Source organism: Ictidomys tridecemlineatus, chromosome 16 (assembly GCF_052094955.1).
Source record: "Ictidomys tridecemlineatus isolate mIctTri1 chromosome 16, mIctTri1.hap1, whole genome shotgun sequence".
Taxonomy (NCBI): Eukaryota; Metazoa; Chordata; class Mammalia; order Rodentia; family Sciuridae; genus Ictidomys; species Ictidomys tridecemlineatus.
Window position 1 is genome coordinate 47,629,003 of NC_135492.1, and position 27,228 is coordinate 47,656,230.

The window sequence follows — 27,228 nt, forward strand, 5'->3', positions numbered from 1 at the left end:
CATTGTTGGTGGAACTGGAAATTGGTGTTACCACTGTGGAAAGAAAATTGGCTGGGGATATAGCTCAGTTGGTAGAGGGCTTGCTCACCTGCCCAAGGCCCTGGGTTCAATCCTGGCACCACACACACAGAAAAAAGATTCCTCAGAAAACTTGAAACAGAACCCCTATTTGACCCAGTTATCCCACTCCTCTGTTTATACCCCAAAAGACTTAAAATCAGCATATTACAGTGTCACAGCCACATCGATGGTTATAGCTGTTCAATCCATAATAGCTAAACTATGGAGCCAACCTAGATGCCCTTCAACAGATAGATGGGCAAAAAAAATTTGGAATATTACTCAGCCATAAATAAGAATGGCTTATTCACATAAATAAGAGTTAGAACAAGTTATACTCCATGTATGCACAATAGGTCAAAATACACTCTGCTGTCGTGTACATCTAAAGAGAACAAACTTTATAAAAATCCATTTTTGCATTTGAGGAAGACCTCCCACTTGGTCACCTCTACTTGATTATTCTTTTTCTTTTGGCTTCCAGGGTACGGCTCTGTAGCCAAGTCAAGCCTGCAATTTCTGTGCTTAAGCAATTTCCCGTCAGCCTCCCAAGGGCTGGAACAACAGGCAGACAGGCCACCGTGACTGGCTGCGTTACCGAGTTTCCACACAGAGGTGTGCTAATCACAGAAGAAGTGGGAGATGAAGCCCAGCGGAAGAAAGGAGAGGGTCCCTGTGTGAATACCCCAGTGTAATTTTAGATGTTTCCATTTCACACACAAAAAAGTTTCAATATATGTTATTAGTGGAATTACGGCGTGATGGGATAATATACAACTGCAATGTCATTAAACAGATTTACCGACAGTCATTGAACCAGATAAACTATTTTGGTTAACAACCCATTCATCAAATTAAATCCTATTCAATTTTTTTTTCCTTTTATCTTTTTCTTTTTTTTTTTTTTGCAGATTAAGAGATTCTTGATCATGAGCTTTTAAGTATGCATTTGCTATTGGAGCTGCAGTCTTTTATCTGTGGTCTTCATGTAACAACTACAAATGCCAATCACTGTGTGTCTATTAATGGCTCCCAGCACTTCTTCAGACCATATTGCATCTTGGTTGCAAGAAAATGATTTCTGTGTATACTGAGCGCTTTTAATTTTGTATCTTTATTCTTTATGTTTCTTCTTCTTCTTCTTTTTTTTTTTGGAGGGTGGGTACTGGGGATTGAACTCAGGGGCACTCGACCACTGAGCCACCTCCCCAGCCCTATTTTGTATTTTATTTAGAGACAGGTTCTCACTGAGTGGCTTAGCGCCTCACTTGTGCTGATTTATGTTTCCTCTGATTGCCAGCGTCTCATGTTAGATCCTCTGGCTATCCTCTTACATCCTGCCCTATAGGGACAGTTAGTGAAGTATTCGTGTATTTTTTTTTTCAAGTCATCAGTGGTACAAATTGAATGGCTCTAATTTAATCATCTCCTATAACACGCATTTGTGTTTCCACATCAGGAATACTGTGCATATCATCACATGTGTTTCAAGATTATTTTTCAGACCTCACTGTGTGTTCATAACTTACTGAGCACTTCCTCTACTGTTGGAAATAATTTAATTTAAAAATGAACATCCTCCAAGACGATGCTAGACTCTTTTAATTCCTAGCTCCACTGCAGGAGTTCCATTTCTGCAACTCAGTAAATAAATTCCTCCAGAGCATAACATTGTAATAAGATTCTACTACAGACCCCTGTCTTAACTCTCGGTTGCAAATTTTTTGGAATGATACCTGATGATTGGATGTCACCCCACTTATGGATTCTTGGTTTTATTTCTTACACTTCAGGACTCTGCCTGACGAAGTCACTGCCTTTGCCAATATGTTGGAGCTGACCTTGTATTTTCTTCTAGCAGTGGCCAAGATGCTGGTCTAGATCCTAAGTCTCTGATCCACCTTGAGTTCATTATTGTGCAAGGAAAAAGGCAGGGATCTAGATTCTTCCTTCTAGTGACATTTGTTTAAAAGCTTATCTGTTTTCTAAGATTTTTTTTGGTACCTTTGTCAAGTATCAATTTTATCAAATTAAAAAGTTTCAGAGTAAAGGAAACAAGAAGAGAGAATCCACAGAAGGGGAGAGGATGTTTGCTGGCTACTTCTGCAACAGGGAGTAATACCGTAAATATATAAAAACTCAAAAAAGTGAACATGAAAAAAAAATAACAAATAACCCAATTAATAAGTGGGCAAAAGAATTAGACTCTTCTAAAAGAAAAAAAAATACAAATCACCAACAAATATATGGAAAAAAAATAATGCTGAACTTTCCTAGCCATCAGGGAGAGGAAAATTCAAATTGCATTGAATTTGCATCTCACTCTAGTTAGGAGGGCAACCATCAAATGTACAGATAATAATAGGAAATGCTGGTAAGGATTTGTTAAACAATTTTTGCTTCTAAATTAGTACCACCACTTTGGAAACAGCAATGGAGACCACTCAGTAAACTAGGAATGGAGCTACCCCAGGACCCACTCTCTCACTCCTTGATATTTATCCTAAAGAACCAAAATCTCATCACAGGATAGTGATAAAGGCACATCCATGTTCACAGCAGCCCAGTTCACAATAGCCCAGTCAGGGGATCGGTTTGGTTGGCCATCCACAAAGAATGAATAAAGAAGCCGTGACCTATAGACACAATGGAGCTCTACTCAGCCATCAAGAAGAATAAGATAAGGGCATTTGCTGGTCCCTGAAAGGTCTGGAGAGCATCCTGCTAAGTGAGATAAGCCAGACCCAGAAAGTCGAGGGTCAAATGTTGTCTCTTGTTGGCAAAAACGAGATAAAATTTTTTTTTAAAGGAAAAATACAGGCAGAGGGTCCCATTAAGATAGAAGAGAGAGTTCAGTGGAGTAAAGGAAGAGAATAGAGGAGGAGGGGGGAGGGGCGTGAACTTGACCAAATGATGCTATTTCACCTTTGGTTACATCTATAAAGCACCCATGTACCCCCCGGTTATTTTGCTGCAGCCGGACTGCGGCAAAAAGCAGTCAATAAACAGGAGAAAAAAAATAGCAGTAGAGACCGAGAAAGGGAAATAGAGTCAGGAAGTGGGGATAGGGGAAGAGGAAGTACTGGGGACTGAGTGGAGCCAATTATATTCCGTGCACCTACGGACTCCTCCACCATGAACCCCAGTATTACCTACGACTCTAAAGCACTAATGAAAACATAGATGAATGACACCTTGTCGGTTAATTTGTTTCCTTGGAAGCAATCCGGAGGAGGTTTGTGTACCCACGATTCATGAAAACCAGTTAACCGACTTCTAAAAACATCATGGCCTTCCAGAAGGTCCTAAGAGTTATTAGGATACAAAATATCCCCCAAAGTGTCAATCCACCTGGAAAGGGGACAGCAAGCTCAGTCTTGATGGGTATGGTACAGAGGAAAAGCAAACCCTATTTGCAGACCATCTAATGGGTCTGTGCTTTTGCAGCATGATTTTTACTTTATTTATTTATTTAAATTCTGTGTCCTGTTCCTAACGACGGCATCATCTCTGAGGTTCAGGACTCCCAGCTTTTGGGTATCATCCTTCTTTTCCCCTCTTGAAGAACCTCCTCTATTTGCCTCTCTGCTTTCCTTTTGCAAAAGACCAGCACACCCTTCGACGTTTTGCTATTTTTGTTCTCCATCTCCTTGGGCAAATAGCAAGAGATGAACCAGGTGAGCAAGAAGCAGATTTTCTTCAAGGCCAAGCAAGAGAAGCCAAGAGCACACCGGCCCCCGGAGAACCCATGAAACATTTATAAAGGGGAATATGTTTTTCTTAGCTTTTGTAGATTTAAAAAAGAAAAAAAAAGAAAACAGGCAGTTTCTAACGTGCCCCCTTGAAAAGGATTGCAGAAGGGGAAGGAAAACTGGAATCTTGTAAACTGAGCCAAGAAATAAGCATCGGAAGATCTTTTCAATCATAGAGGGTAGACCACTGGGCTCACGGGAGAATCCACGAATCTTTCTGGACAGAAGAGGGTGGAGGTGAAGTAAAAGTTCTTCCCACTCACGCTGCTTCTCCTTTAAGAAGTTCAGATGGAACCTCTCATGAAAGCCTTCCTTATTTTTAATCCAGCTACACATCATCCATGACTGTCTCTTCTGTATCCTGATTCCCACGGTACAAATGTGTTCTGGGGGCACCTTTAGGAGAACACGATTCCCCTGCACCGTGACTAATGACCAGCTTGTATTTGGAGGGAGAGGGGATTCAGTCCTGGAAACTGGAACATCGACTCAGTTAGGATGATCCAGAACTGCGTTACATGTTTCTTTTCCAAACAGATTCCCGGAATTATTTATAAAATCGCTCATCCATAAACACGGATGCCCATCTCCCCGAAACTGAGACTTTGGATGCTCTTCTAGGTGTCATAAAGAATCGCCAAGAACTTCTTTTGATTCTGATCTTAAACCCTCTGTTTACGAACTTAACTTCTTCTTTACATTTTTTGTTATATAAAATTGGCACCCTATAACATTCACCACGTAGACCTTCTTCAAGTGTGACCAGCATTTCCTATTATTATTTTTATTTTGGACGATTGCCCTCCTAACTAGAGTGAGACGCAAACTCAACGGAATTTTGATTTTCATCTCCCTGATGCCTAGGTACGGTCAGCATTTTTGTGTGTTTTTTTTAGTAGATTCGCAGAGTCGTTCAAGTCGTTCACCACACTAGCACATTCCCATCGTGGCCAAAAGAGACCGCCATCCACTGAACAACGATTCTCCATTTCCCTCTGCGTTAGGATCTGGCAGCCGCAAATTCACTTTGCTTCTATGGCTGTTCATACTCTGGACATTTTAATATAGATAAAGGCGAACGCCGTGGGGTCCACTGTGTGCCTGGCTGCTTTCACCAAGTAGGATATCTTCAGGGTCCACCCATGTTGTAGTATGTGGCAGGATTTCACTCCTTTTCACGACTGGATAACTTTCTGCGTGGTGTGGATACACCACGTTTCGTTGATCCACGCATCAGTGCACGATCATTTGAGTTGTGGCCAACAAGGGGAATGCTACTGTCAACCTCTGTGCACAGGTTCTGGGCAAAACACACACTTACCATTCTGTGGAACAGCCACCCCTGCTTGAAGCTATCTCAGAATATTCTAGAACCTACATTTGAATAGCCAGTGTGTGCTCATCTTGCTCCGTTTCCCTAGATCATTTGTTGGTTTTCAGGCAGCTGTGTCCAAACCATTCATAAAACACAGGGGAAAATGATACCATGAAGCCCATAGAGAGCATCAGATACTGCAGAATGCAAAGGAGGACGTGTTAGGGCACAGATTGGCTCACAGTGATCCCAAGATCCTGTGCCCACTCTCAATGCCAGAGACCCTGGGAGACTTCAGGCTGTGTCATATGGTGGTTATTTTCTGTGTTCTTATTTTTAGGAAAACACTTCAGAGAAAAAATAGAGCTACCACACCAATGAGCAAAAAAAACCCACCTCGTTAAGTGTTTGTCATCATTGATATAAATGTTTGCTGCCTCTAACTAGCCTCATAAAATTCAGGCCAATCACCTGAAAACTGTGCGGAACAGCCATTCGCGAGAAAATGAACTATAAAATAAAATTTCTATCAGAGCTCTGCGAGACAATAAAGCACCCACATTATCAGCATCAAAGTACGCTTGAACTGGAAATGTAGAGGAAAATAACGAAATCTCCCACCGCCATTTTAGAAATGGAGCAAGGGGGAGAAAATGGGAATGACTACTGGGGACATGTGGGATTTCAAAAGCGGATGGCTTGTTAAAATTTGAAATGCACGGAAATCTTGTGTTCTGGAGTCAGACGTCGGCCCAAAAAGAGTTAGTGAAAGATATTACAACACTGACTTCAAATCACCACGCTGAACCTCCATAAATAAAGGTGGCGCTAGAGAAGCAGAAAAAAAGATCCATCTGGACAAATGAAGTGACTCACACAGGTGGCATTAAAGAAACCAAAAGGTGAGAAGAAATGCAAGATACCTAGTAATCACCAGGACAATGAACCAAACCTTTCCAAGCAGATTCTTGAAGCCCTGCTATTTACACGCATCAAGGATTGGGAAGAGTAAGCCACGTCCTTTGGTATGCGATGGCATCACCAGAAACACAGCTTCAGAGTCCCCTCAAATTGCCTTATTCCTTTAGGAATAACTAAGACAGTGGGCAGGACAAAGTAGTCAGAAGAGCTCAGGAGACACTTTGAGAGCACTTAGTACCCAAAGATGCTCTGGGCATCTTAAGTAAGTGGTCCATGGGAACTGGGATGCTGAGTAGCTGTAGGAAGGAGTTAGGGGAATAGTCACAATGCTCAGCAGTACACTGTATGGAAAGCTCAAAGTTCCACCTTCATCGCCACCTCCAGGAGAAGCAGACTGAGACGCCAAAGAAGTTCAACGAGGGGGTCTAGACCTCACCATGTCTTCCTACGAAGAATGGACCAGAAGGTATCAGAAGACGGTCAAGGCATCTGTGACAATTACAGGAAGGCTGTGATGATTAAAGCTTTTTAAAAATAAATAAATGAGGCTAGGAAATCTCCCAGGTGACCAGGAACGTCTTGTCTGACTGCTCGTTAGGGCACAGTGAGCTCACAGCTTGCAAGGCTTCCTGCTTCTGCGCGTCAGGATGTCAAGACCTGTCAAGAGCGAGGAAAAAACAATGCCATCCGAATCTCGACTTTTCACTCACAGAGCAGGTAGGAGCCTGCTCTGAACGGCTGCTTCTGTCACCCTAAGACTCTGCTGGTGGCTGAAGCCAGGGTAACGAAGTGCCTTCCCCGGGTGATCTGAACAAAAACCATATGTGTTATTCTTCCTGTGATGCAGCTTCTGTCCGGAACTTCAAGTCTTGGAAGCATTGAGGCTGTTTAGAATTACTTTTCAGGAGCTGGGGCTCTTTAACTAGCAAACTCTATCGACAAGTTCTCAATAGTGAAAAAGGAAAGCTGGTAACAGCAGTTGGGATCTTTCCCTGGGAAACGCTGAAGTCTGATTTTCCCCTCTTCTATCAGGTGGTGTTCTCTAGGGTTGTGGCTGATCCATTTAATAGGTCCACCGCTGAAGACCCTCTAGCCCAGTGGACAGGCGTCTGGCTTCCAGTATGAGACAACCTGCAGGCGAACTTCACCTTGAAATGCTTCTCTTCTTCTGCATGCTCAGAGCTCAACGAAGATTTTTGCACGTTGGCTCCAAAATGTGTGAACGAGATAAGAAAACAAGAACACAGGGTGGGAAGGGATGAGTAACTCTGCTTTCTACTCTTGCTTTTACAATACTTCCTTTGCAAACAATCAGGGTCAACGATTCTTGAAATATGCTCTTCGTCAAGAGCGCTCGATTTATACCTACACTTCCTAAGCACCTGCTGATTGCCCCCGGGTGATCCCTGAGGTTCAAGAAAACTGGAACAAGGAAGAAGAATATTGGCAGGTCATAAAAAAAAAAAATCTGCAAGGGGCAATTTCTAAGGATGTTTCCATGAGCATCCTGCTATTTTTTTCTATGCAAACCTCATTTCACAAAAAAAAAAAAAAAAAAAAAAACAGACACTCTTCCCAAAACGTCTTTCTCATGTGGTTTGACAAAATACGTATCTACTACAGGATCGAGTGTGGCACCTGGTTCTGGTCCCTTTAAATATGGTGCCTTTTCCAGTCACCACCCTTCAGAAGAGACCAGGCCTGCAGTTCTGCACAATGTCTCATGCTTCTAAGTTTTCAAGGTGCATTGTGACCTTCTATCCTCTGTGCTTCCTCATAATCTGATGGTCGTGTGCTTTCTTGACCAGAGAGCACGTGGATGTTATGCATTACATCTTACATTATGCAGAAAAGATGCAGGCCCTTCCTGACTCCTGGCTTCCAACAAAAAACATCTGATCCCCCTTTTGTGTGTTTTGTCTCTTTATCAGAAAGTTATGTCTGGGGTTCTACCTTGTCACCCCATGTCTTAATCCTGGCCTACATGCATAATTTCATTTGGTTTTTTTTTTCTTTGCTGTCTGTTTCTCTTTATTTATGGGTAGCAGGAGAAATTTACTTGGCCCAGCCACCCTGCTCCTATAGAAGTTCAACACCCCAGGGCTGCACCTTCGATTCCCTGATCTCAATTTGGCTTTGAACATGATGAGCATGTGTTCTTTCGAGCCCCATCTGCAAATCCAATGGAGAGTCATTTCCTTCTATCCCTAAGTAGACAATAACAGCGGAATACGAGGCACTAAGGAGGAAGGACAAATTTATCTTAGGATAAATAACAAAGTAGGAAGTGTGGGTCTAGTGCTTACTCTATTACCAAACTCTCGACTTTGTTCTTACTTATGTAATGAAGTATTGGAGGCACGTTTTCACAAAAGAAAATTAAAAAAAAAAAAAAAAACGACTAAGGTATAAAGAAATTAGGAAGCTTTTCCAGGGTTAGGTATGGAAATCTTGGGATTCAAAAGAATCCCATTTTGTTTCTCATAATTACCATGCTATAAGACATTTTAAAGTTCTTTGAACGGAGTAGAAGCTTCCCTAGGTGGACAGTATGGACAATATTTCTGCTTCAGCGCCTGAGCCGACTGCTTTGGTCCATAGCGTTTATGTTGAACCTGTTCTATTTCGAGATCTGCGGTTTCCAGGGTCAGGCAGAACAGTAGTTGCTGAGTTTGGTGGACAAAATCCAGTGATTTTTTTTTTTTGACCTCTGATTACAAAAGTGAAGGTCACTTTCTTTTTTTCCTACCCGATCAGTGGCCACCTGAAATGTGGGCATTCCTAAGACGGGGAGACCAGGCGTGCCTATTCTGAGCCCACTCCAGGGCCTTAGCCACAAACGAGAACTACTCCCGAGATTTTGAGTAGTAGGAGGTATCATGCAGAAAACGAGCGTCTTTCGATTTCCATTTCTTTTTCCATCCTACTCTTTTCCTTGGTTGCACGTGTCTCCCAGGTGTAGGTGACCATCCGGCGGCTGCTCATTCTTATTTCTCTGTGTTATCTTCTTAGATAGTTAATGAGATGTTATTAGGTAGCCCAGCCAGGCCTAGGACTGGATCTAACCCCGGAGACCCCAACCCAGGACTGCCCCCCAGCAGACCCTGTTAGGTAATCCATTTACAAAACCACCACCTGTGGACATATTCAGCTAGAAAGTCCTGCCCAAACTTAAAAAGTAGCCACCTTCTGAAGGCACTGGTTCTCCCCCTCTCAAGTCCCTACTCTTCGATTTACAATTTTCTGTTCAGAAACCACTTACGCCGTCATCCTGGGTGGTGCTTCTCGTAGGGTGCCGATTCCCCTGAATTTGCCACCCAGGCAAGGAAGGGGAAATGGACAGATAAATTCAGTAAGTAGCATTGGGCTAAACTCCCTGCGTCGTCTCTGCACAAAGAGGAGGAGAGCACAGAGGAGCCCAGCGGGGTACGTCTCACTCACACCGTGGAGGGCGATCAATATTTCCCAAGTTAGAGGAGGGTAAACCAGGAGGAGGAGAAAAGCAAAGAAGCCGCCCTAAGGTGGAGCTTGAAGGAGAATTTCTGCTTCAACGGAGAATCAGGAGGGGAAAGTGCAGTTATGCATGTCTGTGTCCCGCACGGGGATATTCAACACAAGTTCCCCCAAAGGTACACAATAATCATCGGCAGCTGGGGGACCCTGGCCAGGAGAGCAGAACAGAAAGAAGAAAAGAAAACAAGGAGATGAAAGGCGAATGTTTGATGGCAGACGGAGCCAGGAACAGAGGACATTCCTTCTGTGTTTTTCAACAGGCTGTTGTATGGGACTCTTTGCTCAGCTCCGGAGAAGGTGCTTTGAACAGAGCCACCACGGTGCACAGAGTGCTTTGGCTTTAAAGTCACTCCCTTAATATTTAAAACATCAATCAACGGGCTCTTTGGCTCCTTTTTCACCTGGCCCCATCGCCTGCCAACAATACGCCCGTACAATCTTATCTCTAACAGGAAGAGAGAAGAATTTCAAGGATGTGCATCATAGGCTTAAGAGACTTTGGGGTACCAAGGTGTCAGGAGGTTGCAATGGGGGACATTTTAAAAACTGAAGACCCCTGCTTTCTAAATAATTAGCCTTCAGTTGGTTAATCATGACTATATTTTTTAAAAGATAACGGTGTCAAGCAAAAATAGTAGATGAGAGATCATAAAACCAATATTCAAAATAAAAACAGATATTAAAATGATACAAACATATGGTCTTAACATGTTTAATTGTGCATATTCTGTATACTGATAGATTATTTTTTAATATTGATTTTTTTAAGTGTAGTTGGACACAATACGTTTATTTAATTAATTTATTTTTTTTTGTGATGCTGAGGCTGAAACCCAAGCCCTCACATGTGCTAGGCAAGCGCTCTACTGCTGATCTACAACCCCAGCCCCTAGAGTTTTGATTTGAACATATAAAAGTTTATATAACAAGTATAAAACAGAATATATATATATTTTTTTGGTACTTGAGATTGAACAAAGGACACTCAATTACTGAGCCCCATCCCCAGCCCTATTTTGTATTTTATTTAGAGACAGGGTCTCACTGAGTTGCTTAGGGTCTTGCTAAGTTGCTGAGGCTGGCTTGGAACTTGCTATCCTCCTGCCTCAGCCTCCTGAGCCGCTGGGATGACAGGCATGCACCACCGTCCGTGCCCAGTTAAAACAGAATACTTCTGAAAACTGTTAATTTCATTTGTCACAATTATTACTGGTTTCATGCTCACCTAATATTTAGCATATCTCAGATCACAATGAATTTCTTAATTGGAAAAATATGTGAAAGGGTGCATAATTATGGAATTCATTGCATAGAGTTAGCAACTGCTGGAGCTAAGAAGAGGGCAGAAGTCTTTGAGGAAAGAATAGGAAAATGGCAGAGAATAAAAGTTTATGGTGCTATTACGAAACACTTTCAAGTGACTGAGTTGTAGTCAATAGTATATCTCTGTGGTGTAGAAAAAATAAATTGTTGCACATTTATGATAACGCCTGATGGACATGACCCAAGGAACACATACATGGTGCATTCCTCACGTCATATTGGGCTTCGTATGATGTACAAGACATGATTTAAAAAATGCTGGTTGACCCAAGTGTCCACAGGGGAGCTTACCCGACCGTAACGACGGTACACCACCATTGATATGCAAGCCATCAGCTGACAAATTCATAATTAATCACCACCAGCACCAAACACTATCCTGACTGCTATAAACAGGCAACACACATGATGTAGACACAGGAGGTTTAGGTAAGTCTTGTGTTCTTGCCTTCATCTCCCTGAGAAGAACATGCCAATCCAACCGTGGAGTAAATAAGAAATGTACTTCAAGTTGTTTTTCTGGTCCGACGTTTGGATTTGGATGAATTCATCCATCCTCCCCATATCCTCCCACCCCACACCACCTGTCCTGACGTACATTATCAAGATGCATCACTGGGACTCTGAGAGGGTCCCATCTCTATTTGGGCGTTTCTAACCCAGGGAATTAATCAGCCATATTCCCCAGGGACCTGAGCTAACGGTGGGTAGCACTTATGGTTTTCACTAGGAATCTTTCTTCTTGGGAGAGGGACGTGTACTGGGGATTGAACTCAGGGCACTCCACCACGGAGCCACCTCCCCAGCCCTGGTTTGTATTTTATTGAGACACAGGGTCTCACGGAGTTGCTGAGGGCCTTGCTTGGGCTGAGGCTGGCTTTAAACTCGGGATCCTCCTGCCTCAGCCTCCCGTGCAGCTGGGGTTAAAGGTCTGTGTACCGTGCCTGGCTATGTTTAAAAAAAATAAATTAATAAGGTAATAGACATTACAATCCTTCAGGTCTCTTTTGTACTTCAAAACGAGATCGGATATATAATATAGACAGATGTATCATTCATAGGATTTATCATATCACCGACATGTGTAATCAACTTCAATACCCCATAGAAGAAAGGGGAAATTCTCTAAAGGAACTCACTTGACTCCCCATCTCCTCAAGCCCTCTTAATTGATTTCCAAGGGGCGACATCAAAATCCTCGAGTATTTACGGCCACCCGCACGCTGAGCCTTCGATGCTCTTCCAAGAGATGAGCTCAAACTGTTTCGTTTCCTGTCTGCCATGCCTACTCTGGTGAGCTCATCAGTACCCAGCACCCAGCGTGGACTCAAAGAGCCCCTTTATAGAGAGGCTGAAATGCAGACCGTGGAATCGCCAAACCGTGGGAATCCACCCGGGAGCACTCCTCTTACTTCGGAAATGTACATGAACTCACTCGTGAGCTTGTCGCCCACACGGCCGGACACATCCCTGATGAAAGTGAAGGTAGCCAATTTGTGCCATCACGACCAGACCAACCATTAATTAGACAAAGGCCTCTGAGGGCTCCTTCTTTTAATGTGCAATTTATTTCCTCTCTCCTTTCAAGGGCACACCTTTGAAAACCTTGCTGGCATGGGTGGGGCGGGGGGAGAGACACCTCAATGCTGAGAATTCGGTCTGGATTTATTCCTCCAGGCAGTGCGGACGCTGCACACACGCCAATGCCCGTCACAGGGGAATTAAGGAGTCCAGCTACCTTGTGGGTCAGTTGGAGAAACCCGTAAATCACAGGGTAAGTGACCACCACCTCATCTGCTCTACTACCAAGGCCACTTAGCACTGAAAAAGGGTCAAGGGGTAAAACGTACCAATGATTCTGTGTTTTTTTTTTTTTTTTGTATCCTATGCATTGTATTTTAGACAAATCATTGTTTGCATGCACCTGGGTAATAAAGAGAGCAAGGTGGCAGACCGTGTCATCGAGGACCGACATTTCCCAAGAGTTGTTCTTTTCTAACTTTCGTGCATTGATAGATACATAGACCACGTTCACAAGAAGAACTGAATTCACACGAGAGCCACTCGCAGAGACCGACACTGTCACCCAACAGTCTTCATTCCCCAAATTCTGTTAGGTTCTGTAATGAGAGTCCAATTCCTATTCCGAAGGAACATAGCCATTTAGTGCCAGTAACTGAGATGTGACCTCTCTGGACTAAAAATGTGTCTCCTGGGTAATTTATCAGACTCTCATTCCAAATCCCATGGAAATACTATAGATTCAACAGTATCTTTCTAGGCTGAATCCTGATCCGTAATAAACACATAGGTTTGCTCACTCAAGACAAAGCATGAAGTAGAAAGAAAGGGTACTCTCTCCCTCTCTGGCCATAAAACAGACCTGGGTATCACAATTGTCATTTTACAGAAGAGGGACACATTGAAATATTGAAGGTGCATTCAAATAGTTGTTCCATGATCCAGGTTTAGAAGCACATTTGTGCTTTATTTAATGCCTCACAAAGTCTCTGGAGCAGATAGGGGTACTTAACAGACGTCAGGTAAACATCTCCAGCCTAAGGCAGGGACCGTTCTTTCTCTCCTGGTCCACACGATTTCAGGATCAATTCCTGTGGACTGACGTGCTTCAAATCCCTGCAGCGGGCTAGTCTGCTCCATTAAGAGTGAGAAAAGTTGCCAGGCACGATGGTGCACGCCTGTGACCCCAGACTCAGGAGGCTGAGGCAGGAGGATTCCAGGTTTGAGCACAGCCTCAGCAACTGAGTGAGGCCCTCAGCAATTCAGTAAGACCCTGCCTCAAAATAAAATTTAAAAAAATGAAATATTTATGAAAAAGAAAACAGAAGCTGTATCTCAGGGATTCGACCCCACCCCACCATCAAAAGTGGGAGGTAAAGGAATAAGAAAGGTAGGGAAAAGAGACAGATTAAAAAAATAAACTTCCCCTGGGTGCAGTGGCACATGCCTGTCAGCCCAGCGGCTCGGGAGGCTGAGGCAGGAGGATCATGAGTTCAAAGCCAGCCTCAGCAATAGTGAGGCGCTGAGCAACTCAGGGAGAACCCTGTCTCTAAATAAAATATAAAACAGGGATGGGGATACAGTTCCAGGGTCCAGTGTCCAGAACCTGTGGTTCAATCCCCGGAACCCCCCCAAAAATGTAAACATCCATCCAACCCTGCAATTGGATGCTGGATTGGGGGACACATCAACACTAAAATGTGACTCTGGATTTATTCCTCTCAATAGCTCAGCTTTTGCACAGGAATGGCATCCAATCTGTCAGACACTGAGACACAGGCCTATGTGGTCACTGTCACAGAGGAACTGAGAATTCCAGCTACCCTGTGCATCAGTAGAGAAACCGGTTAATCACCAGGTGAGTGGCCAACTGGTTTCCTCTCCTCACCTACAAGCAGAAGAAACTAGTGCAGGCTACTCATTCCTGCCGTTTCACACTCCTAAGGAAGATCACGTGTCCTGACTGAGATAGGAATTGCTGTGCATGCCTAGACATGGTATGTTTAAGATGTCCTGCAACTATGAAGCAATATCCTATTAGAAATTGGGATGCAATTCAAATATCCCTGTCATTGCAAATGCATCTCTCCTGCTTTGACTGGGATACCTCATTTCAGGATTTCACAAACCAGCTGTGAAATTGCTGATTGGTCTCCAGTGTGCATGTCTTTGTTAGCAAAGAAAACGGCTGTTTGAAACAGTCTCCTTCCCATGAAGAGAGGAGATCTGTATGCCTCTTTCCCAAGCAAACCCCCATGGATGCATTCAAAGAGAACCTATTTATTCCTTAGGTAAATGGCAGGACTGTCTCAGAAAACAGTTCTTTCGGTGGCTGTCGAGCTAAATTTCAACCCACCATGGTGGTGTTTCACTCACGAGCAGCCAAGGAAGGAGGTGAACGAACGCTATCTTTTAGACGTGGGCAAAGTTCACTCATCAGAAGCTCTTCACTTTCTTGAACGGAAAATTCCCCTGGTGCCATCTTTGTTTCTTGGAGACAAGACAGATCCATGCTGATACTGGTGTCTAATTCTCAATCGACTTCCCTTTCCAATTCTATGAAAGCAAACTGGATGGTACCACTCTTTCTTCATAGTTGAAGAGCAGTAGACACAACTTTCCCAATTTCGTCTTTGGTTTCAATACTGGAAAACCCATACTCTGGATAGCCCCAAGTCCCCCGCCAAGCCAATGGACTGCTTCTGAGAAGACCTCAAGAGTGTTCCCTTTTCTAAAACTCAAAATAGCCAGGTCATTCTTTTCCTATGAATCAGACGCCATAGGAGGTACTGCAAATTCTTCAATGACAGCACTCGGTAAATGAGTCGTTTAATTAATTTGATCCCGGAACATGAAGGGTTCTTGTCTGGGATGTATGGGATCCTCAATCACAGTTAATAGCTCTCATTCAAAAATCCTCCAAGGGAACCAAATCTCCATCCTGGGAGGTATACTTGATTTTTTAGCAAGAGTCAGAAAACCATTGGAGCCAAATAATCAAAAAAAAAAAAATAAAAGTGGGATTAAGAAGAAAAATTGGTAGTGAACAGAATTGATTACTTGTGTGTTTTGGAAGCTTAAGCCTGAAATGCATATCCAAAGCCGCATCCAAATCATACCTTGAAAAAGGGCTGTATCTGAGCAGCCTCTATAAGAAAAATAACTCTATACTGACTTAGCTCAGATGGTATATGACTCTTGAATGCGTAAAAAAAATGGTTGGGTATGTTCGTCTTAAAATTAAAAAAAAAATCATCAGTCTCATGGCTAGTCATGTTTTATGTTTAGGGAAAAAACAACATCTAACCATGTACATCTTCAGTATTTATTCATCCCTTTGGTAATGCCATTAAAGCAACAGAAGAAAACCTATTTTTGTGGGGAGAGGGTACCAGGGATTGAACTCAGAGGCATTTGACCACTGAACCCCATCCCCAGCCCTATTTTGTATTTTATTGAGAGACAGGGTCTCACTGAGTTACTTAGGGCCTCGCCATTGCTGAGGCTGGCTTTGAACTCGCCATCCTCCTGCCTCAGCCTCCCAAGCTGTGCGTATGACAGGCCTGGGCCACTGCACTGGGCAGAAACCACATTTTTTAATGAATTCCTGCCGTTATGCAGTTCACAACCTCCTCAGCAAAGTTATCTTCTTTAATGTAGGCTATATTCATAGGGGAAATGCTGCTAAGACTTCTTCCATAGGACAAAAATTCTAGTTGGTCACAGGACCGCAAGAATAAGGACTTTATCTTCTAGTCTGCAGCCCCAGGTGACCATGTGACTAAGCTCAGGGTGATTGTATGAGCAATATTAGGAACTTACCCCAAAGAGAATAACTGCACCTTATCACTGCTCTACTGCTTGGAATCTGACAAGGACACCAAAAATCCATCTGCCATCACGAAGCAAAGGGTGTGTGTGACTGAGCCTGCGTCCCTGATGATGGTACCCCACACCAGCTCTGGCCTGCCTGACTGCCTCACTTCTTAACTGAAAAACCTTTTATCTGATGGAAGTCTTCTGTCTCAGGCAACCACGTCTAACCCCCAGCTCATACAGAATCACAAGAAAGTGCTGTTCAAAGTCTTCTTGGGTCTGATGGGGTGCTTATAAGGAGAAGCTTGGTAACCTTTGGTTTGGTGACTGCAGACCTATTTCCCATTACCGTATATCTCACATCGGTGCATCTCAAAAATCCTCGGGGGCGCAGAGAGTACAAGGATAAAGTTCTCATTAGGCATGTAAGTGCAGGAAACAGAAGAATTTATAAGGTAGATCCAAGGTTAACAAACCTTTGCTCCTTTCCCATCAGAACTTACACGGACTCTTCCCCTTACCTCCGCGTGAAGGATTTTTATTCTTCTTACATCACGTTGCCAAAAACATCCAAGTGGGTTCTGCTGGTGTTTCGCCTGTCAGCAAAGAGTGAATCTGGAAAACAAACAAACAAACAAACAAAAATGCTTTTAGTTTTCTGAATTATATCATGCAGACGAAATTGAAAAGAGTTTTCTGGGAAAAAAAAAATTACAGATCCATTTCAGGATATCCGGCAGAAAACAGAAGGATCATTTCGGATCTCATTTCTGAGATGATTTTTATATAGGGTGGGTTTTCCATCCACGGAAAGTGCCGTTCGGAAGGGCTTCAAAATACAGTTGGGATTTCACGTGAAACGTGAAAGGAGACGCACAAGGAATGAGAAAAAGAAAAACTCTTTTTGATTTTGTATTTGACCCGTTGGAGCTAAGCCTGGGTAATAAGCGGAGCCCATGTGATCTTGAGGCAAGTGGCACCAGGTACTGGAAATGCAAGAGGAAAAATCAAATGAAGACAGCCACGTGTTTGGAGACTTACTGGGCCAAAAAAAATAAAATATAATAAAATCACTTTCCACATGCATCCCACCCACGGACACTCGGGCAGATTTATTTGATCAGTTCTGACAATAATAAAATGGAGTACAAACAGAAGCTGTCCAGCCTCTCTGTGGGTACACAGTCCTGAAAATTAAACAACTGGCTTCTCTTTGAGCCGCCAATACTCCAATGACAGGAAAAACCAAGCTGGTCCTGTGTGCTCTTTTCTTACAAACCGAAATCCTGAAGAAGAGGGTGTTAGAGGCCCCGTTTCTACCCCCCAGATCACCAAGGTAGCAAGTCGCCTTCCAATAAAACAGTGGAAAGTTCTTGGGAGGGGTACCACCTCCTTCTCTGCAACAATTCTTTTCTTTTCCGAAGCTCATCACCAAGACGACCCCATAAATAATGCATCATGTCATTTAAAAAATCGTCCCTATGAGTATCCGCCGACTTAATACCAGCGCGAGCAATAATACATCCATTTAATTAAGGAGAGGACCTCTCATGGGGGATTTTTTTTTTTAGATTATTCTTTTTAACTCGGTAAGTATTAGATAAACTAATAATGTATTCCCTTAAAATGAACGGGCACCTTCTTTGATCTCACTTCCACAAAACAAATAGAGTAGAAACGCTCCAAAAGGAATAATGATGTTGAGTCACTACAGAGCACCAGATATCACAAACGAGGACACGGCGTGCCATAAACCATTTGGGGATGAAATTAAATATTATTTTTTTCCCCTTCTCTTGTAATGGGGTGTGTTCATTTTTTTTTTGACAAGTGTAATTTGGTTTTAATTATTCATCAGATGGTGGCGAATATGTTGCCGAATATTTCATAAAGAAATAAAGCTGAGGTCTGCAAATGGGAAGTCCTGTTTAACAGGCATTTTGTATTAAATGCTTGCTTGGAGTGATGCAGAAGCAAGAAACTTCCAGTGGGGATCCACATGATGGAGCGTTCCCGGGTCCTTGGGTGGACGGCCAATGCTGGTCCTTAATGTGGATGCACCGTTCCCCTTCTGTGGCTTGCCAAAGAATCCGCAGCAGTGAATTTTTATTGTTCTTGGAGCTCATTGTAACAATAACTTGGATTTGGAGAGTGCCCTGGAATCCACATTGGCACAGTCATTATCTTAATCTAATCCCACAGTTCTCACCCAGGGGCCATTCCGCATCCCTGGGGAGACCAGCCATCTGCAGTCTCTGAAAATATTTTTTTTTTTGATTGTCACAGGAGGGAAAAGCTACCAGATAGAGGGCCATGGTCTCCGTTAAGCCTCCTTGAAGGCACGAGATGGGCTGCTTCAACAAAGAATTCCCCGCCCAACACGTCCTTGTGGTGAAGAGGAGGAACCCTGGTTTCACCTTAGATTAGCAGAAAGTGAGTGAACGGCTATCCCCATTTGTGGACAGGGAAATAAGGCCCATGTGCTCTCCCTGCTGTGCCATAGGCTGAAAGCGTTGGGTAGCTTCTGGTTTCAATGTGTGGCTCGTCAGAGGATATCAAATTTCAATCGCGGTAGAAATTGGGGGGAAGTTCGAAAATGAAAAAGCATAAGAATAACAGCAATAACTCATCAAAGTGCCAGAAACTGTGGATGAAAACGTGTTAAAGGAAGGAATAGGAAGAAGGAGCCATCTTCAATGGGTGGGGAGGAGCAGAGTACCAGAATGTGAATCCTAGGACGGGGGGGGGGGGGCACTCGCTAGCTAAGGATTATGGGTCACACACATTTTTAACTCTGAGCCTCATTTCCCCAAGTGGTAATATGAGACTAATCAAGGAAGAATTCAGGTGAAAAGTTCCATATAAAACAAAACAAAAAAAAAACAATGGCTGAAATTTGCATGTTAACATTTGAGACTATGTTCACTGACCTCTCCTTTGCTCCTTAACAAGTGGTCAGTGGATTTCTGGTTTGCGATCACTGATAGACCAAACAGAAAACAAATAAGGTTATGTGCGAAAGCCCAAGTATAGTCAGACGCCATAAAGAGGCTGAAAAAGAGGGAAACAGGTGCAGAAATGTAGAGAAAAGCAGAGGTCCTAGAATCAAAAAGCTAGAAATTGAAATAATCCCTCGATAAACAGCTCACTAATGCAACATGCCTTTGAGTGAACGATTAAGATGGTCTCCATCTCCACCTCCTCCGCTGGAGAATCATGAGCTTGTAGTAAATAAATGAAGTAGTAAATGGGAAAGAACAAGTAGCAGAGGTGCCCAATCAATACCTGCGGTGATCTCTGCATGTTTTCTTTATCATCTCTCTGCTGCGGCGAAGCAGTAGCCCCGAACTGCTAGAAAACAGGGTGCCCAAGATTCAAAAGGTCTCCACCGTCATGAATCTCACATTTCAATGCAGGAGATGGGCGGGATCGATACGTAAATAATACAAATCATCAAAAATAAAAACATGAAAAAAGGTCAGAGACGCCGGCAAAGACGTGAGATGTCAGGTCAAAGTTATCGGAGACGCAAAAGATTATAGAGTTTCCGGAAAAGATGGGAGAAACAGGCTACATGGATGGAATTACTGAACACATGGGACTTGTGATCCGGGAAGTTGAGAGTCAGCTCTTATGGGCGGTGGGTTTGCACACAGGACCCAATAAAGTGCATCTGGAAGGAAGTCAATGATTAATAAAGTAGGAAAACTCTCTTCCATTGGTTTGCCCAGAAGTATTTCACTCCAAAATAAGTATTTCACTCCTATACCTAGTGTAGCCTTCCTCCTGTACTCATTCACGGTGAAATAAACTTCTGAATGCTGATAGAGAAAAATAAGAAGAAGACAACCTCTGGGCCTGTTAAGGGTTAGGCTTTATGGGCAATGACCAAACAGACCCCATGTTGCCCTGAGACTCCATATCCTGGAAGAAATGCTTCTTCTTTGACTCAATTAGGATCATTTTTGACCCACTCCCCCTTCCACTTATGATTTTTAGATCTCATGATGTTTGTTTAAGGGTTTGAATCATAGCAACAGCCGCTGATGATGAATGTGGTTTGGGACTATAGAGGTGTGGTCTGACCTTAGTGGGGCAAATGCTGTAGACTTGCAGTCTGCCCCTTGACCCTCAGCTGGAAGATAAAGACGGTTCGATCTCCTGCTTGAAGATCGACTCAGTGATTTATTGTAATCTTGCCCAAACAGTAATATTCAATGAAGCTTCTTAAGAAAATATTAGAAAATAAAGATGTGTGTGTGTGTGTGTGTGTGTGTGTGTGTGTGTATATCACTATGCAGAAATAACTAAAACTGTTGAACTCATAAGATATTTGGGCACATAGGCTCAAGCTGATTACCATTAAGGAGGAGACCAGTGATAGGAAAGTTGTATTCTGCTTCTCGAGGAAACACTTTAATTAAGTAAAGATTAGTGAGGCTGAGCTCTTCGGCAGTGACTGTATCAAAGGATAAAGGAAATTCCAAAATGATGGTATAAATCATGTAGCATAATATTTGTTGTTTTGCTTTGTTGACTGAATCAATATACATTTTTTAAAGAGAAAAAAAATCTCTGTTCTCGGCTCTCTAAATCCCATGCCATCATCCCCCCATCAAAAATAAAATTTTTAAAAGGAAACATAAGGCTATTTTCACTGGAAACAAAGTCACTGTTTATCCTAGTGATGAGAAAAATAGAAGGGTAAAAATGGGAAGTACACTGGGAATGGTGGTACACACCTGTCATCCCAGAAGCCATGGAGGCTGAGGTAGGAGGATTGCAAGTTCAAAGCCAGCCTCAGCAACTTGGCGAGGCCCTAAGCAACTTGACGAGGCCCTAAGCAACTTAGCAAGACCCTGTCTCTGTGTAAAATAGAAAAGAGCCGGGAATGTGGCTCAATGGCTAAGCACCCCGGGTTCAATTCCTAGCACCAAAAATTAAAAAAGAAGGAGGAGGAAGAGGAGGAGGAGATAAAGAAGGAAGGAAGCAGAAAAGAAAAGGAAACATGTCCCAAAATTTTGACAAATGGATCAAGTTTCATCAATTACGCAGCCTTCAGCCAACTGTGGGGTTAGGATATCATTTACCTTGGTCCACTAAATTGGGAGAGACAGAAGTTTCTCTGTGTCTGAAATTACTTAAAATGGTTATTTACGTTGCTGAAAGTATCTATGCCACCACTAAACACGGGGGCTTCATTGTTCTTTGTACATGGTATGCGCTATTCTTTTTGTGACTATAATAGTCTCTGAATCCAGTGAATTAAAACATCAACTTTAACTGGCCTAAGAAGTCCGAGGACGTAAGAAAAACACACTGGGACGCAAAGAAGGAATCAACTCTCTTTCGAGTCTGGCTTTTCTCAAGTTTTTCAACAGGAGCATTGATGACTTCCGGGGTTCCACGAGGCTTTGCAGGCCGAATCGCTAGGTCATCACCCATGATCATGAGCTTCATGGAATCTACAGTCTGACCCACAAAAGGAGGACAGATTTCATTGCAGAAGCCCAAGTGGTAAAATCAAAGTGAGGGTCTACGAACCGGACATCACAAGATTGTTCATGTGAATAGAATACCGTCGGCGGAAAAGCGAGAAAAGGAGAAGGTTGGTTTTTAAGTGGATGTGTACATTCAGAGAATCGGGAGAAACAGGCTTAGCAAATACCAAAAAAAAAAAAAATGTTATGAATAAATGAAGCAATAGGAAGATCACCAAAGAGACACCCAACAAACCACACAACAAAGGCAATTTTAAAACTTCAGTGTTTTGCTGAAGATCCATTTAGCAATGCAGTCCGGTGCATTTCCCATGGGATTTAAGACATCATTCCAATCGATCAAAACCTTTATTGAGTGCAAGTTTTTTTGGCCATTCGACTATATGGGAGGAAATGTGATTTTGACATTTACATTAGAGACTATTGTTTTTTAATAACTACAGCTGCCTCGTGTAGTGGAGGTCTATCTATTACCTATGCTGTGGTTTAGATAGGAGGTGTCCCCAGAAGTTCATACACGAGACAATCTAAGGAGGTTCAGAGGTGGAATGATTGGGTTCTTAACCAAATCAGTGGATTAATCCACTGTTTGGTCATTGTAAATGTAGACAGGTAGGGTGTGGACAGAGGAGGTACATCCATGGGGACCTCTGAAACCATGAGGCCCACATAAACTTTTCCTTCTTAAAATCGTTCTTGTCAGGTCTTTTGGCCCCAGCAATGACACAGCTGATTACAACAACCTACACTACACCAAGCAACATTCTGACGCCTATAAATGTCAGCCTAGAATATGTGTCAGTAGAAATCATCACGGGCTGCGCTGATGTATATCTACGCCACGGATTTCAATTCATTTGAGCCAAAACAAAGTAAAGCAAATCTAATTAATAAACCTGAGGTGGAAGAACTCACTTTTCTAACACTTTCTTTTATGATAGCAAATAAAGCGGGTTGAAAAACAAATATATCAACTAGATCAGTGATGGAAATAGGAAGAGCCTTCCTTTGTGAAATACTTAATGCTTCACAACATTACTTCATCAAAACGACACCAGCTATTTTTTTTAAAATAAAATCCATGCTGTTATAAAATACAGAAAAATATGGAAGCTGCCTATTTAATATACTGTGATTTTTTTTAAAAAAAAGTTAGTATTAAATCAACTTTTCTAAATAGGACAAGCTCAGAGGTAAGAGCACTTGCCCAATATTATGTAAGACCTGGATTCCATCCTCAGCACCCTAGAAAATTAAAAAAAAAAAAGTCAAATGAAAATAGAACAACGCTTTATATTCTTTTTGCCAATATGCCACGCAATAGAAAAATTGCATAATATTTTATAAATAGGGCCAACTAAGTAACAATACTTCATTTTTTTTCCAGCTACCCAAGAAATAGCAATGAAGAAAAGATAATTTATACCTTTCATTTTCTTATGCAAGTCCCCTCGATGACTTTGATTATGCAAAGACATCTTTCCAAAGGGACTGTCAGTGACGCAGCAGCTTTTGAAAGCCCTATTTCCAAAGTCTGATCTCCAAAGCAAATGAGAATGCTCAAATCCAAAATAGATACACAAAAATCACAAGAATTGAGAAAAACAGCTCTAAGTAGATACTCATTTATTTGCTACCCTCTAACACTGCTATTATTATTTAATGATACTTTGGGAATATCATGTCAGTGGATTTTTATTAGCATTCCTGGTGCAAATATTTAATATCCTAGGTGGCCAGGCTCAACTTCCCAAATGTTAATGGATTCTATTGCAAATGGCTCGTGGCACATTCAAGGTGTCGTAGGAAATTAACACAGAGTTTTAAGGACAGACAATGCATCTTAAAAACCCGTGTGTGGTCGGGGGCATGAGGGAAGGTCAGTTTTTCAGAAGTTTCTTTTCTACATTAAGAAACAAGATGTTGTTACTTGGAATTTTGGAAATATTTAGATAGTGACACTGTGCAAACAGGTGACAACGCAATCGATACGATAAGCAGAATTTTTTCTTACTCTAAACCAAAGTGTAAAATTTGTAGGTGTCCTCACTCCTGATCCCTTTAAAACAATCTTTCTCTTTCTTCCTTCATTGAGAACAGGAGTAAAACCAGGGAGAGCGTGTATGGTAGATAACAAGGGACCATATTAACCATCAAATATGACGTTCTGCAATCCCATGAACTTTTATTTTACCATTCGGGACCTGGCGAGGTTATAATCTGCATTACCATCCATCCTCCTGTTCTCTGGGGAATAACCCATTACAATGTTTCAGGTATGGGTAATGCAGTCCAGAGCCAGATCAACCCGCAAATAGTGTCACCCCTTGCGGATTCCTTCAGGAGCCACGTTCCAAAAAGGTTTGGTCACCTTTATTCCCGCACCATTAGCGTAGAACGACCTTTGATCGTGAGCTCCAACCTGTAATCGCCTCAGAAATATATGATCATGATAAGAACAATAATTCATGGTGAAAATACCACCAGTGTCTTGTGGCGGGGGAGTTCTGACAGCGCCCCCGGTGGACAGCCCCGGTGTAGCACCCTGCCATGAGTCGGGGGAGGAATGGCTATGAACATCCCTGGTTTCACTCCTGGGTGGGTTCCATGACAAAGTGCATGAATTAAGGGCCCACTGCAGGTGGCCCTGAGTTACTGAAAAGGGAGAATCACCCTGATGTAATCAGGTGAGCTCTTAAAAGGGAGCAGCCACCTGTCTCCAGGGGACAGATTTGAAATGTGAGTGTCATGTCTGCTGAGAAGAAATATCTCTCCATGTTAAAAGGGTCCTCCGGAAAGGATCCCAGGTGCAGACAAAGTCACCTCAGGATGCTCCTCACCGTGAGACCCAGAAGAGGACCCAAGGCCAGCGCAGCTTGCAAGATCAAAAAAAAAAAAAAACGCGTGTTATTTAAAGTCAGGGCACCTGTGGTGATGTTTTATGCAGCAACGGGACGCTCACACAGGCTTATTGTAATGTATGGACTATTTTCTAAGACTTTGGGATTTTTTTGGGTCTTAATCTGCCAAATGACCGGATACAGGATACAGTAAAGGCTATGATTAATCCCATTTCGCAGACCCAGGAGTATGGGCTTAGAGGGTAAGTGACTTAACCATATGGATATGATGGCTGAAATGCTAACCAGATTTTGGTCTAACTACGGAGCCCCCATTTCTGAACAAGGTATTCTGCTCCACGATGCCCACGATTCCCGGAAATCTGGACCATCGTCCCATTTTGCTACTCATGAGCTATGTATGTAAGGGATAGCACCCATCGGGTGCCTCCCTGCTCTTTTAATGGCAGGGACGGTCACATCTAACACTATCTCCTGAAATCAAACCCTTCTATTTTCAAGGGACCACAGGACGTGAACCTGGTTTTTACACAGCAAAGTGAAAATTCTCAGCGACGGTTACATCATACATTTTTTTTTGATCACGTGAGACCACCTGTTCTCTCTCGGAGACCCCAAAGCCCATGTTGAAAAAAACAGTATTTTTTTTCGGGGGGGGGGTGGGGTGGGGTGGGGCAGAAAACACTGGAGAGGGATTAGGGAATACTAAGAGCTGGCTTATTTTAAAATCCATTCACTGCTTTAAATCCATTTCTGGCACACATCCCAGCGAAAGCAGGAATTGAAAATTATTCAAAATCCCTCTGCAGGGATCTCGAAGAGAATCTAAAAGTGGGGCTCTGTCAGAACCGTCATTATGGGAGGGATAAGGAAAGAACCTCCCTCAGTTCTTCCAAAGACAACAGCCTCAGTGAGGACACACCATGGTACCCAGGGCGGGGAACTAGAGCCACAATCTATTGGGACCCAAGTCTCCTGGCTCTGCTTAATGAGCTTCAGGCTCTGCGAGTTCTGTTCAGCTGCTTTGTTTTTAGCTCAAGGGATCTGTTTTTAACCGCTTTTCCAAGACCTCCGCTTTCAACAGCCATTCAGTCTACACCGTGTCTCCACCGCTGTTGCTTGCAAACCTTGACGGATGTGTGCACTGGATTCTCTGAGCTCCATGCTTTTCCCAAGCCCAACCTGCTGCTCTGTGACCAAACACCCTCTGAGTCTCTTTTCTTTACCCATCTGCTCTCTATCATAAGCACTAACTAACCTGGAAAAAATATTTTTAAAAACACATATGCTTTCTATATGCAATTGGTGCTTTGGTATATCCACTGATCTCAGAGGTCCCCAAGTCCTTTCAACTTCTCGGACTCCACTGGACCCCCCCGAGGTGGAGTTCCCATGGGATACGGGAGCAGACACTCTCCCAGATGGATGCTTTCCCATGGTTCCTCCCTTTGCAAAATAGCTCATCAATCCCATAACTAACTCCATGGCAGCAGCTCCCTGAATCTCGGTCTTTAAGGGTCTCTGCTATTTCCTCAGGCAGTGCTTCTCAGAGAACACATCAGAGTCCTGCGTTGGGCAGCAGGTTCGGTCCCATTAAAGGACACTTTCTCTGTGCTGGGCACGGTGGCCCACGCTTGTAATCCCAGCGGCTCGGGAGGCTGAGGCAGGGGGATCTCAAGTTCAAAGCCAGCCGCAGCAACTTAGCAAGCTGCTAAGCAACTCAAGTGAGACCCTGTCTCTAAAGAAAAGACAGAAACGGCGGCGGATGTGGTTCGGTGGTTAAGTGCCCCTGGGGTTCACTCCCCAGTACCAAACACACACACACACACTCACACACACACACACACACACACACACCCTATATGCCCTTGAGGGTTCCAGGCTCTGCCTTCACCCTCTGCACCGGAGCTCTTCCCATTCCTAACCTGATTTCCCATGGAAACCCACTCAGCTCCTCCTGAAGTTTAGCTGAGTTTCCACACTACAAGCCAAGACTGGTGGAAATAGCCTATAAGATGCTGTTTTCTGTTCTCAAGGGGATACACTTTTTTCCTCCCCGGCCAATTTAACCGGCTTTTCCCCTGACAATCCCCTGAGTGGCTATTTTCAATGCTAACCTAAGAGGAGTGCTCAAGCTCAGCCTCCAGACTTCCAGATATGATAAATGGCCCAGGCCAAAAATATATTTGTTGAAGAAGCGGCCCATAGAAAACCTGCAGAACGGTGATGGATCGTGTTTACCCAACGGATACAAATGGTATCGGCCCTTAAAGACAACGAGGGGGTTGGTGAGGTTTGGATTTCCTTTCTTTTTTCCCTGCAAATGGCTTTTTCGGATCAGCGTCTGCAAATGCGTCCACCCAACGCCCTGGGATAGGGTGGCAGTTACCGGTGACTTGGCAGAAGCAAAAGCAATTCTTTCATTATGGGATGTGATGAGGTATCAAAAGGAGTCCGTTTCAGAGTGAGACCACAATATTCCACTTCCTTTTCTGGGCTATCGGTTGTCTGACTTGCTTGCAGCTATCCAAACCAGCACCGTTTGGGTAGATTCATCAAAAAATCTTGAATTTGACTCTGGAATCCAACGTAGGCTAGGTTCTTTTCCCCATCTTGAGTAGTTTATTTAAGCCCTTTACGAATAA

General features: G+C 43.1%; 1 protein-coding gene across 5 annotated transcripts in view; it reads right to left on the reverse strand.

Moving 5' to 3' along the window:
* Positions 1-27,228, reverse strand: part of Cntn4 (contactin 4) — an 819,812-nt gene that overhangs the window by 667,129 nt on the left and 125,455 nt on the right. For all 5 annotated transcript variants that reach the window (XM_040290063.2, XM_040290053.2, XM_078033565.1 and 2 more), the window contains exon 2: positions 16,743-16,836. The gene's annotated coding sequence lies outside the window, so the exon portion shown is untranslated. The remainder of the gene's footprint in view (positions 1-16,742; positions 16,837-27,228) is intronic.